Source organism: Acinonyx jubatus, chromosome D3, assembly GCF_027475565.1.
Source record: "Acinonyx jubatus isolate Ajub_Pintada_27869175 chromosome D3, VMU_Ajub_asm_v1.0, whole genome shotgun sequence".
Lineage (NCBI taxonomy): Eukaryota > Metazoa > Chordata > Mammalia > Carnivora > Felidae > Acinonyx > Acinonyx jubatus.
The window spans coordinates 68,537,153-68,550,481 of record NC_069392.1 but is presented as its reverse complement, the minus strand read 5'-3'; the positions used below and the strand labels follow the sequence as shown (position 1 = coordinate 68,550,481).

The 13,329-nt window shown below is 43.1% G+C and overlaps 2 pseudogenes; one reads left to right on the top strand and one right to left on the bottom strand.

The window, feature by feature from the left end:
* Positions 1-1,130: 1,130 nt before the first annotated feature.
* On the top strand, positions 1,131-1,229 carry LOC113602392 (uncharacterized; annotated as a pseudogene).
* Positions 1,230-4,255: 3,026 nt separating this feature from the next.
* On the bottom strand, positions 4,256-5,028 carry LOC106974946 (40S ribosomal protein S6-like; annotated as a pseudogene).
* Positions 5,029-13,329: the final 8,301 nt, after the last annotated feature.

Here is a 13,329-nt window from a genome sequence, read left to right as displayed (position 1 = left end):
CAGAGAGATCCAGGAAGATTAAAATTATATGTACCAATTAGGAGGGCATTTAAGCTCTATAGGAATGTAGTTTTATTAGCTAGTTGGATGTGGAAGTCAGAATCCAGTGGGTTGAGGAGCAAGTGCGAGGTAAGGATGTAGAGACTGACTCCTCTGAGAAGTTTGGACAAGCAGGGGAAGAGAAGTTGGACAAAGGCTAAGATGATGGTGAGGTCAAGGAGGTCAAGGAGGAGAGGGGGAGAAGGTTTAGAAGCTGAAAGGGGCCAGCAGAGTTGGAGAAGTGACATATGGTGCTGTGAAGAAGCAGAGTCCTGAGGGAGCAGCAGAGGCTGGGACCTGGCCTTGGGCAGAAGGGATGGCTGATTTTCTGTTGTGGGAGGACAAGCAGGGAGGAGGAGTACGTACTGATACATTTACAGATAGCAGGGCGATGGGGAGAGCATGCATGGTGATCTGGAAATTTTCTCTATGAGGTAGGAGGCAACAGAGAGGGGCCCTAGGCAGGGAAAGGATTGAGCGGGGTACTGAGGGCCCAGTTGACATTGGCGATCACAGTATTCTCTGCAAGACCGAGAAATTGTTTTCTGGCAATTAGGTCAGCATGAAGGTGGATTACAACATTAAGCTAAGCTTGGGGTGTTGTCAGAGAGGTGCTACAGAGGGATGGGGTGCAAGGGAATCAAAGGTGCTGGTAAGAGCAGGATCTAGAGGATCGGCCATGGAGTCTAGGGTCATTTGGGGAGATGGAGAAACCTGGAGGAAGTAATAAAAGGTTGGAAGAAAAGAAACAGATCAAGAGGCCGATGTTTCCAAAAAGTCAAAGGCATTTGTAATGGGAGTAAGAGAACTAGAAACCTGGGGAACTGGGGAGTCACAGGCAGAAAGTGGGATGTGGAGTGGAGCATTTGTCAGAGACGGTAGGATCAGCACGATCCAGGAGGAGAAATGCACTGAAGGTCACAGGCCCGTGGAGGGACTGTGTTTATGAGTTAGGATGGAAGGCAAGAGTGAGCCAGGTCAGTACAGAACATCTCCAACTGGATGGATGTCTCACTATGATTCCTATTTGTGGGTCCAAAAATCAAACCCTCTGTGAGCCACTCCTTTCAACTGCAAATGCCACATCTCTAGTGCTGGCTTCAGCAGCACACATACTAAAATTGAAATGATACAGAGATTAGCACGGCCCCTGTGCAAATGTGACACACAGATGTAAATGCCACGTCTCTAGATCCATAATGTCATGAAGAAAACATGGGACTGGGAGTTAGGACAGCTGGATTCAAATTCCACACTAGCACCTGTTAGCCAGAGACCACAGGTGGTTCTCTCAATGACTCTTATAAAACGTACCTCTGCATGGTTGTTCTAAAGTCCATATTAAATGGGCGTGTCAAAGCACCCAAGTATACAATTAGAAATCTAATAAATGCTCAATAGATAACAGTGGAATCTGAATATGATTTCTTCCTTCATCCCCCGTATTGAATGTATCACCAAGACCCTTCCCTGGCCCTTATGAATTGCTGCCCCTGCTAACTGGTCACATTTTTGTCTCCCTCCTCTTCCCAGTGCTCATCATTCTTACCAATGGCCGCCTGACTTCTCTTTCAAAAACAGCATTGTTATCATATCATGCCCCTGTGTCAGGGTAGTGGAAAGAAGCAATGAACTTCAGGAATGCCTGGGTGACGCAGGCAGTTGAGTGTCTGACTCTTGATTTCAGTTCAGGTCATGACCTCACGCTGCGCTGACAGCTCTGAGCCTCCTTGGGATTCTCCCTCTCCCTCTGTGCTCACACACATGCTCTCTTGCTCCTACCCTCTCAAAAATAAAATAGAACTTAAAAAATAAAGAGTCTAACAAGCATTTAATTCTCTCATTGTAGGTTCTTGATCTGCTGGAATCTGGGGAGGTGCAGTGTGAACCTGCTCTGTCCCTGTATCTCATACAACTCTCAGGGTACTACGAGGCTCAGATGACAAAAGGGAGGTTCTATAAAATCCAAAGTCCAATATTCTCTGTTCTTTCTCCTTCCTCTTCTCCCTCTCCTGTGTCAAGGTGGGATTTCACAGCCTGACTCCCCAGACTCTCCATGAGTTGGCCTTATTTTATTCCTTCCCTATTCTACTCCCAACTTGGATGTTAATTTTTATTTTCAGATGTGTTAGTTTTTCCCTTCCCATTTGGGCTTCAGGCTCTTTTTTACTTCCTAGGGATGCAACAAAGACACTTGCTCAGAAGGTCTACTCATTGAGTGAATGAATTTCTCCAAATCACAGCTTTAGAGCTAGAAAAGGCCTTATGGTTCCCTAAGTTTGATGTGCTTATCACTATCCGGAGGTGGCAATGAGGCTTAAACAGATGAGTGGATGATTCCCTTGAGGATGCACAGTGGGCAGGACCAGCTAAAACCCAGCCATCCTGGCTGCTGGGCCAGAACTCACCCTTCTGCCTACCATACTAACAGGCCGGCCATCTGTCCACAAGATGGCTTTCTTTGGCATTGCGTGTGCGATGCTAGTCAAATTTCATTGTGTATTAATCAGCACCTTCATGGATGACTCACCAACTGCTCAGAGAACCATACCCCAGGGACTCAATACAAACATTTCCCTAAACCTTGCAATGTTCTAAATCTAATCTCTGCCCTCATTTGCTAGGGACCTTGAATACATTCCTCACCCACCCAGTTTCCTTTCCTCCCCTGACTCACAAGGAATACAAAAGAGTCAGTTCTTATGTACAGTGTTGAGTAGGCATTACACAGTTTTCTGGAATAGAACTCACTTGGATTTGTAACTAAAGTTCATCCCCATATGGATTAACCTCTGGACTGAGAGCATGATTGCATAAGAAATGATTCACATAATTTCCTGGCAGAATGTATATAAATTCAAAAAGGTTGCAAGTTGAAGTTGAAGCTATCTACCTGTAAAAAGTTGTTGACTAACATCACCACTAGCACATCAATGGATTTAACAAATATTTTATTAAGTAAGTTTATGTAAGGGAATGTGTGAGGCACTGAAAAGGGTATAAAAATCAATGGCACTTTTCTTGACCTTATAGAGTTTTATTGCGTTTGAAAGAGGAGATGGAATGTGTGCACCAGTTACTAAGTGAGAGGTAAAAAGTGCCCGGGGACACGTGTATGGAAGTGTGGTGGACCCAGAGTCCAGGGAAGCATTTCAGGCAGGGAAAAGTTAGGAAGGTAGCAGGTGTAGCAGGTATCATTTTATCTGAGCCTTGAAAGATAGCTGGAGGAGTTTTTTTTTTTCCTTGTTTCTTTTCATAGACTTTATTTTTTTAAGAGCAGAGTTAGGCTCACGGCAAAATTGAAAGGAAGGTACAAGGAGTTCCTATATATGCCTATCCCTTCACACGCACAGCTTGCCCCATTATCAACGTTGCACCCCCGTGTGGTGCATTTGTTACAGTCAATGAATCTGCATGTACATCGACACATCACAATCACCCGAAGTCCATAGTTTGCATTAGGGTTCATGCTTCGTGTGCATATTCTGTGGACTAGGAAACATGTGTAACATGTATCCACCATTATAGTACCACACAGAGTACTTTTGCTGCCCTAAAAATCCTCCGTGCTCTGCCCATTCATCCCTCTCCTTCCCCGGCCACCTCGGCAACCACTGATCTTTTGATGGTTTCCAAAGTTTTGCCTTTTTGAGGATGCCGTATAATTGGAATCATACAGGGTGTAGTCTTTTCAGATTGGCTTCTTTCACTTAGTAACATGCATTTGAGTTTCTTCCATGCTATTCATGGCTTGATAGCTTGTTTATTTTTAGTGCTGGATAATATTCCATTGTCTGGATGCACCAGTTTATTTATCCAGTCACCCACCGAAGAACGTCTTAGTTGCTTCCAAGTTTGGGCGATTATAAATAAAACTGCTATAAGCATCTGTGTGCAGATTTTTGTGTGGATGACTGCCAGGATTTTAACAGGTAGACATGCATTGCAGACAGAGGTGAGTTTGAAGTCTTAGAGCCTGTTGCACTGGCAGGAATTTAGAGTCTGAGAATGTAAGACCAGACTGGCAGGTTGGGGAGCAAACGTGGAAGTCCTGAATACCATGCTAAGTAATTTTGTCTTTGTTCTGTGAGCAATAGAGAGTTATTAAAAATGTTGAGGGTAGGGGAGTAAGAGGGAACAGTAGTGACATGATCAAAATGTGCTTTACAAGTATCATTTATTTATTTTTTATTTTTTATTTTTTGATGTCTGATCTTATTTATTTGTTCCTCTTACAACCCTCTCATTTTTGACTGGACTCAGACTTTGAGGTACAAGCTCTCAGAGAAGACAGCCTCCATCTCTTGGCAATCTGTCCCTGGCGCTTTTCTTTGGCCTCCTTCATTCTTTTGGCCAAAAGCTTAGCATCTTCTGCAGCCTCTTTCTTCTCTTCATGTGCTGTTTCTTCAAAGCAATGCGCCGACGAAGTTTGTGTTGGAGGACACGTGGCGTAACTAGATGCTGAATCTTGGGCGCTTTGGTTCGAGGTTTCTTACCTTCTTTGTTTAGGGGCTTTCCCACAACATACTGGTGGACATCATCTTTCTCCGAGAGACTGAAAAGCTTGCGGATTCTGCTAGCTCTTTGGAGCCCCAGGTGACGAGGCACAGTAGTATCAGTGAGTCCGAGAATATCCTTCTCCCCTTTTTTCACGATGACCAAGTTGAGAACACTGAGACTGGCATCCACAATGCAACCTCGAACAGATTTGCACTTTCTTTCTCCAGTCCTCCGTGGTCGGTAGCAGGAATGCCCCTTACTCCACAGTAAGCGGACACGGCCATGGGTCAAGACACCGCTTCATGGGGAAGACTTGTTTGTCATTGCCACCACTGATGCGGACCCCGTAACCCTTCCATTCTTCCCCTAAAGCATCAGCAGCAACTTCTGTGGCCATTCGCTTCTCATAATGGCATGAAGTTTGCATTCATCGTCCACTGCAATGAGTTTCTGGCAGCCAGTAGCTGGGAAAGAGATGTTCAGCTTCATCATGAGGCTGCCTGCCGCCTCCGACGCACCACGAAAAAGAGCTAGAAGTAAGTATCATTTAGAGTGATATCAGAAATCGGGTGACCAGTTAAGAGGGTAGAGCAATAGCCTAGACTAATTAAACTATTAAGAGGGCCTAACCCAGGACAATGAGCTGGGAATTGGGTAGAGGATAGCGTCTTGCAATTCTGAGAGAAGAGGGAGGAGTTGTTATAAAGTTTTAAGACTAGTTGGTTTTAAAAAAAAAAAAAAGATGTTAAGAAAAAGGAAAGTTATCCTTTTTTTTTTTTTTTTTTTTTTTTTTTTGTCAAGCAGAGTCCCGGAAACATGAGAGTCTTAGAAATACAAACCACCAGCTTGATGGAGAGCAGCTTAGCTGTTCTGTGAGCATTGCATGCTCCTGAGCTGAAGGCCAGGCCAGAAGGAAGGGAAGAGGTAAGGTATGGAGAGCTCTGCCTTTGGAAACAGAGGCTGGAAGCCCCTTCAGTCTATAACCTTTTGAATTCTATAAACTATACGTTGTTTATTTATAGTGAACTAATGTTTCCTGTGCCATGGGATTCACTATAAAACCCTTCCTCGGGGGGTGCCTGGTGGCTTAGTTGGTTAAGCAACCGACTTCAGCTCAGGTCACGATCTCACAGTTTGTGGGTTCAAGCCCCACATCAGGCTCTGTGTTGACAGCTTGGAGCCTGGAGCCTGCTTCGGATTCTGCATCTCCCTTTCTCTCTACCCCTCCCCTGCTACATTCTGTCTCTCTCTCAAAAGAAAAAAAAAGAACCAGAAACGTTAAAAAAAATTAAAAACAAAAACCAAAAAACCCTACCTAGGAAAACGGATTCAGTTTTCTTTGAAGCCTGGGATGAAGAGGGGACACGTGGTTTCATCTCTGGAGTTTGCAGCAACGATGGAAGGAGATTCCAGCATCGGAGTTGGCTCAGAAAAGAAAGAGCCTTGGGGGCTGGGTAGTAGAAAGATCTGTGAGGCTTCCTGACCTGGGAGGTAGGTATGTTTAGCAAGCATTGAGAAACCATGAGGAAAAGCAAACTTGGTGTGTGAAGAGGTGAAGGGCTCCATTATGGACAACTTGAGTTTGAGGTGCTGGCTCTGTGAGGCCAGTCTAGTCTTTGCGGGGGGCAGACCTGGACTGTTGGGCTCAGTGGTTGAAATCAAGCTAGGGACAAAGGAAAATAAGTGTGGAGTTGGGAGGGGTAGTCTGAGTGTGTGAATGACATGACCTCTCATCCAATCAGAGACAGAGGGTTTGCCCAACGCCCTTGCTGACTCAGGCTAAGTTGATTTGTCAAGATGGTGTCCTGGGTTAGGGAGGAATAGCCTGGCATCCCGAGCACTGGCATAGGTTTCCTTGAAGAAGAAATGCTTTGGCTGAACAAGATGTTCCAGTGATTTAGTTGTAGGAACAAATCTCCACATTTGCAGTGGAGAAAAGCTTCAGAGCCAGTCAGTTGATTGCTCTCAGAGAGGTAGTGCTTACATTCTAGGGAAGGAATTAATCTGTCTTGTTAGAGTTTAAGCTTGCCTGTGGTCATTGCATATGCCTACCTCTGACTTCTCTACGGGCAGCAAATACTCATTCAGAAAGTGGACTTGAAAGCAACAGGTGAGGGAAGAGGCAAAGCCAGCCTACGAAGTATCACCCATAAAGATAACATGTTCCCAGGCATCCCACCCCTCACCCCCTTCCCTGCCACCCCTTACTTGTTTAGACATAATCCCTTTCGTTGATGGGTTGGCTTTTAATTCAGGTTACTCTTCTTTCCTGCTTCCTCCCGTTCTCTTGAATACTCCCTTAAAGGTCTTTTCTATGCAGGAAGGCCTCTCCTGTATGCAATAGACTTCTTTTTTCTCCTTCCGTTGCTTCATTCTTCCCTCAATTTACCAAAAATCTGTTCCCTGCAGAATACTCTGCTAAATGCATTTGGCTTTACGTGAACGTTTAAAGACATAATTCTTGACCCCAAGGACTTTGCAGTCAAATAAAGGAAACAAGATTACCACAAATGTGGAAGAAACTGGAAAGTACCATAATATATGGTGGAACAATATGGAGGAAGTTCAAAAGATTGCTTCTGCAGTAGAGATGGGGAAGACTTCCTGGAGGAGGGGGCATTTGCATCGAGTCTTGGAAAGTGGAGACAATTTAAAATAAAATGGAGCATTTTATTTGTATTATGTCAAATGTATACACTTAACAACGATCCTGTTTCTCAGTCTCATTGCAGAGGACATAAATCACAGGAAAGGGATTTGTAAAAGGAAAGCTAGTGGTAAATAAGCAGACCACAGAGAACTGCCCAGTTGTCAGCTGTCCGTTTAGATAACTGTCTGGTGGTGGTGTAAGAGAAAGAATATAAATATCACTCTGAGGGATGGATGGACCCAATTGCCCTTACTTTTATTTAATATACCTTCCAAAGCTGAAATTTTAGATTTTGTCATACTTATGGATGATAAAATGGTGGATTTCTCCTATCCCTATGGTGCAGAGGAGGAAGCTGGATTTCTTACAACCGAGGTCACACAGAGGGATGAAAGTGGTAAGTCTGGATGACAACAGATAATCAATCCGTGACAAAGTTTTCACTGTCTGTGATGGAATGAGAAAAATAAGGAGGCTGCGATGAATTTTTTAATAAACCGAATGTATCAAGCACAAGGATTATCTTTTCTCCAGAGATTAAATTCCTGGTCTTAAAATGGCTTGTTAAAATGACGTGATGGTGATAGTTGGAAGGATGGGGGTATTAAGAATAAAAAAAACTCCTTCCCTGTCAAAATAAAAGGCTTCTAACCTTATGAAGTTTCCACAGAAACACACTGGAGACACGGGAATTTTACTGGCCTAGGAAATCTTAAAACTAAGTGCTCAAACTGATAACCTTGCTGCTTTAAGGAGCAGAAGGTGGTTTTTTTGTTGTTGTTGTTGTTTGTTTTGTATACAGAATAAAATAAGAATGGAGAGGAACACAGAGATCATCTCCTTTGTGCAAGCTCCTCATTTTACACATGAGGAATCTGCAGCCCAGAAACATCAAGCAGTTTGCCCAAAGTCACTTGTCCTTGTATTTTTATATTTTCAAGTAGCCCTATTTATAGTGTTTCTGATTTGTAAGTGCTCATGAAAAAAAAAAAAAGTCAATGAGCTCTTATCAGACAGGGTATTTATAATAATCTCAAATTACATATAGTAAATTTTAGGAAATTTTTGACACTGATTCCTCTGAATCTGTGCTACTATTTATAAGTACTCATGAGATAATTGTGTTTTATTGTTCTGCACTCAAGAAGGATCTTGAGAGCTTATAAGACTAGGCAAAGCATTGACCTGTCAAAATGCCCTCCCCGTGCTTTCTCACCTGTAGAAAAGCAAAGCATTCATGCCACTCATTAACGACTCTGCCCTCATGATTATTACACAAAGGGCGATATGACCTGCCCCATGGGCTTCAAAGTTTGTTGATTCATTTGATTGGAATTTACTCACTGCCCACCCTGTGTTACACACAGTGCCAGTTTACAATGGGGATCAGTAAGACCATCCTTGTCATCCAGGAGGTGAAAATCTAATGGAGGAGTCTCAGTAGCAGATTATAGATGATGTGGGAGGTTCCAGAGGCTGCCATTCTATGTGTTTGCACTGAGGAATGTGACTCCATGAAGATGACATTTCAGGGACATCTGTCAAAGGTATACAAAGCAGATGGGATGGAGAGGACCCAAGAGTAAGGGTTGTCATAATCAGCTTGTGATTACTGAACACCTGCCCTGGCTAAGCACAGAAGAAGGGGGGACGTGAGACTTTTCAAGGAAATGGTGTCTAGAAATTGATGACTTCTGGGATAAGGGATACAAAGAAGGAGAGTAAGTCAAAGATGCCCCAAGTTTTGGAATTTTGAGTGCCTGTGAAACTGGTGACAGCATTAGACAAGGCAGGAGTTAGGAAGGAAGCTTCTACCTTGAGGGTAGAGGGGAGGAAACTCTTTGGGTCCCAGTATTGCTTGCTTCTTCTTAATGTGAATGTGTCTGTACTTTCAGGATTCTGTATGTCAGTGAATTCTTCCACTAGGCAATGCATGATGTTAAGAGTAACTTCTTATTTTATTAGTAATGGATCATTACATCATAGAGAAGCAAAATAATCTGTTGTAAATTCTGCATTTTTCTTTTTTGACTGCCTGCATCAGGAATAGGCAAGGTGTGCATTTGTTTTGGCTAGTGGGAGAGACATACAGCCTGAGTGGAGGCAGAAACCTTTGCAGCATCCCTGTCTTCTTCTAGAATGAGGGTAGTTTGTGTCTCTAGTTCTATTCTTGGACACGAACAGCTGGAAATTTGGGTGAGGACTGCCTCGTCAAGCCGGAAGGCACATGAATTGGAACAGACCTCTAACAACAACTTTGACCGTGCTCTGACTTTTGACTGAAGAGGTATTGGGCCTGTTCCCAGATTTTAGGCCTGGAATATCAACACCCTGCAAAGTAAAGCCAAAATGTGACTATACTTCTGTCTCACCAGCAGGTATTTGACCCTGATAATCAGGCTACATTCAGGCTTTAAACCATAGGCAATTCCTAGTTCACTATGCAATTCTATAACTCTTTGATGTATCTTCAGTGTTCTAGTATAAAGAGAGGATGAACAATATAAACCTGCATTTATGACAATGCAGAATATATTGTTCCTAATTTTTGAGGCCCTTAAACCTAGTAAACAAGGTTCCACAAAAAATACATTAGCTAAGCTGAAAGGTATTTGCTTTCACTTTTACCAGCATCTACCCCACTGCACTGACCTGTGAACAGTGTTTTCAATATATTGTAACTTTTGTCTCCTATAATGCTTTCTTTTATGGGAAACCTTACCCCCAGGGAATAACTCTACGAATTTGTTCTGTCTATTTTATAAAACAGTGGTATACTGGATGGGTATCTTCAAACTGCACAGTGATAATGCTTGCAATTTATGGGGTGAGAAGTTTGAAGGTAGCTGCTGAACCCTGCTTGAAGTCACCGTAGGAAAAGTGAATGTCAGTAAAAAGCAAATGTCAAAAGCAACCAGCAACTTAGGGACCCACATAACTAGAAGAGAACCCCCACCTCTTTATGTTTTTGTTTTTCAACCCAAGAACCGCATAACCCATGACATAATTTGTCTTGACATTTCACGTTGCTTCTCTAGATAGTGTGTCAAAACAAATTGGTTTGTCTCTTCCAAGTTGGGGATATTGTAGAATCATTTCAGAACAATTAATACTGTAGTTATTTGGGGACATTCATGTTAGGAGCTAAACCTTCGGTATGTAGGTGAAAAGCTAATGTTTTTGACTTGGATAGGATCTTTAATCTCTGAGAAGGACATTCTGCACCTAGCACTTATGGGTAATAAACAGGATGCTAACTTACAAAGTAACATGCTGATAAACTAGAGTGGAAGAAGCAAATATCCGGCACCATGATCATACTGTTGGTATAGCCACAAGATTTACTGACAGATGGAAAAAATCTTGGGACTATTCTTTGGGCACTTAAAAAATTAGTATAATGGAGGGGTAGCTGGGAGGCTCAGTTGGTTAAGCATCTGACTTGATGCTCAGGTCACGATCTCCCAGTTTGTGAGTTCGAGCCCCGCGTCGGGCTTTGTGCTGACCGCTCAGAGCCTGGAGCCTGCTTCCGATTCTGTGTCTCCTTCTCTCTCTGCCGCTCCCCTGCTCACACTCTGTCTCTTTTCTCTCTCAAAAATAAATACACATTATAAAAAATTTTTTTAATTAGTATAACTTAGCAAGTGACTGTCTAGCAGTATCTCGAATTCCTACCTGGAGGAAGCCCTTTGGTTTTTCTCAGCTACCTTCTAGCTTTGGACTAATCTCTGGGTCTCAATTTTCTTAACTATGAATAGAACTTTAGATCTTCCCTCTGCTGGAGAGTGGGAAGTGACTGTTAATGGTATGGGATGTCTTTTGGGGGTAACGAAAACGTTCTAAATTTGATTTTGGTGATGGCTTAGACTGTATTTAGAGATAGGACCTTTTTTTAAAAATATAATTTATTATCATGTTGGTTTTTTAAAAATTTTTTAATGTTTATTTTTGAGAAAGAGAGAGAGGAGAGACACAGCGTGAGCAGGAGAGGGGCAGAGAAAATCTGTGGTACCTTGTTATGTATTGCAGCCTGCAATGGTCACTTTGATGTATCAAGTTCGTTGACCACAACACCCTTATATTTGGTTAAACGTTATTTTGAACATTCCTGCGAAGGTGTTTTTTGGATGAGATTGCGCTCAGATCAGTAGACTTTGAGTACCCTCCCTAATGTGAGTGGGCCTCATCCAATCAAGAGAAGGCTTGAGTATGACAAAGCCTGACCTCCCCGCCCACGGAGGGAGAAGGAATTCTGCCAGACGACTGCCTTTTGGTTGTAATTCTTCCCTGGGTCTCCAGCCTGCTTGCCCACTCTGCAGATTTTCCACCTGCCCCTCCACGATCATGTACGCCAATTCCCTAAACTTAATCAATAAATCAGTCTCTCTGTCTCTCTCTCCTTCCTCTCCTCCACTCTTCACACACACGCGCGCGCGCACACACACACACACACACGCACACACACTGTTGTTTCTTTGGAGAATCCTAACTAATACATTGCCCTAGCAAACTCGTACCATATGTTTATTGTATCTCAATAAGGCTATTAAAAAAAACTTAGAAGGCTACATTCAAAATATTAAGAATTATTTGGTGGTAGGATTTGGAGTGTTTTAGGTTTATTTTTTGTTTAGCTTATTCGGACCTGTGATTTTTTTGTGACCATGTTGTAGAGGCCACTTTTAGGCAACAGGCTTGAGTAATGGAAACTTGAGCAAGGCGGTAGGGGCCATAGTGATCACCGTGCTGAATGCAAATAGACTCATTAAGCTACCCACCTTGAAATAGCCATAGGCCCTAACTAACCAGTGGGCTACTTATGATTAGGCGCAGTTTCCAAAAAAGGGAAAATTTCATACATTCCTATACTTCCCTCATCCTGCCCGATAACTGTGGCCCCTCACCCCTGCCTCCCTGCAGACAGTCTCTCCTTAGCTGTCCTGTCGTGGCTGTCCTGTCTGCTGCTCCCTGGCAGTGTATTCAATTAACTTTTATCTCTTTTGTTCTGCCTTGGGTGAATTCTTTCACTGCCTGCACCGCAGGCCCCCATACAATCAGAGCCCCCTACACATGTTATGTGTATAATAATTTAAGAAAAGATTTCCATTAAGAAGAATGTTTAGAAGTAAGGTTAGGGGAGCCTGGGTGGCTCAGTTGGTTAAGCTCCCAACTTCGACTCAGGTCATGGTCTGGCAGTCCGTGAATTTGAACCCTGCATCCGGCTCTGTGCTGAGAGCTCAGAGCCTGAAACCTGCTTCGGATTCTGTGTCTCCCTCTCTCTCTGCCTCTCTGTCACTCATGTTCTCTCTCTCTCTCAAAAATGAATAAACATTTAAAAATTTTTGAAAAAAAAGAAGCAAGGTTAGATAACACAGAACCCTGAGAACGTAAGGATATGGTGGGATGCATCATAATACCACTTACTATGAGGACTTGGATAAGAGCAAATCAAATTACATCTACTACAGTGAGAAAACCTCAGCATACAATAGAGTTAGCTTGCAATACAGCCGCTAAGGTTGCTCCCTGGAGTATGAGTAATAAAGGAATTGTATTTTTCCTACCAACTCTCTTTTTCTGTCTCTTTCGGTTGTTCTTTCATTCAATCAGCTAGCAAGCCTTTACTGAAGACCAACTGTGTCCAAGGAGTGCATGAAAAACCAGAGATGGAAAACAAACAAAATAGACTCATTTTGCACTACTGTGGAGGAGACGACATGGTACAATGTGATAAGGGCTTCAATGGGGTTGGAGTCTGTGCACATGGGAGGGGCTGCTGGCTCCAGAGAGATGGGGACTAGATGAGGCCTTTCAATGTTAATTATTATTATTATTTAATACTTATTTATTTTTGAGAGAGAGAGAGAATGGAGGAGGGGCAGAGAGAAGGAGACACAGAATCCAAAGCAGGCTCCAGGCTCTGAGCTGATAGCTCAGAGCCTGACGCAGGGCTCGAACTCACAAACCGTGAGATCATGATCCGAGCCGAAGTCAGAGGCTTAACCGACTGAGCCACCCAGGCTCCCCTAAGGTTAATTATTCTTATTCCATTTTTTTGTTGAATGAATGCAGGTCTGATGAGGTTAAATAATTTGCCCACATCTCTCAGGAAGGAGAAGAAAGGGATATGAAGTCCATGT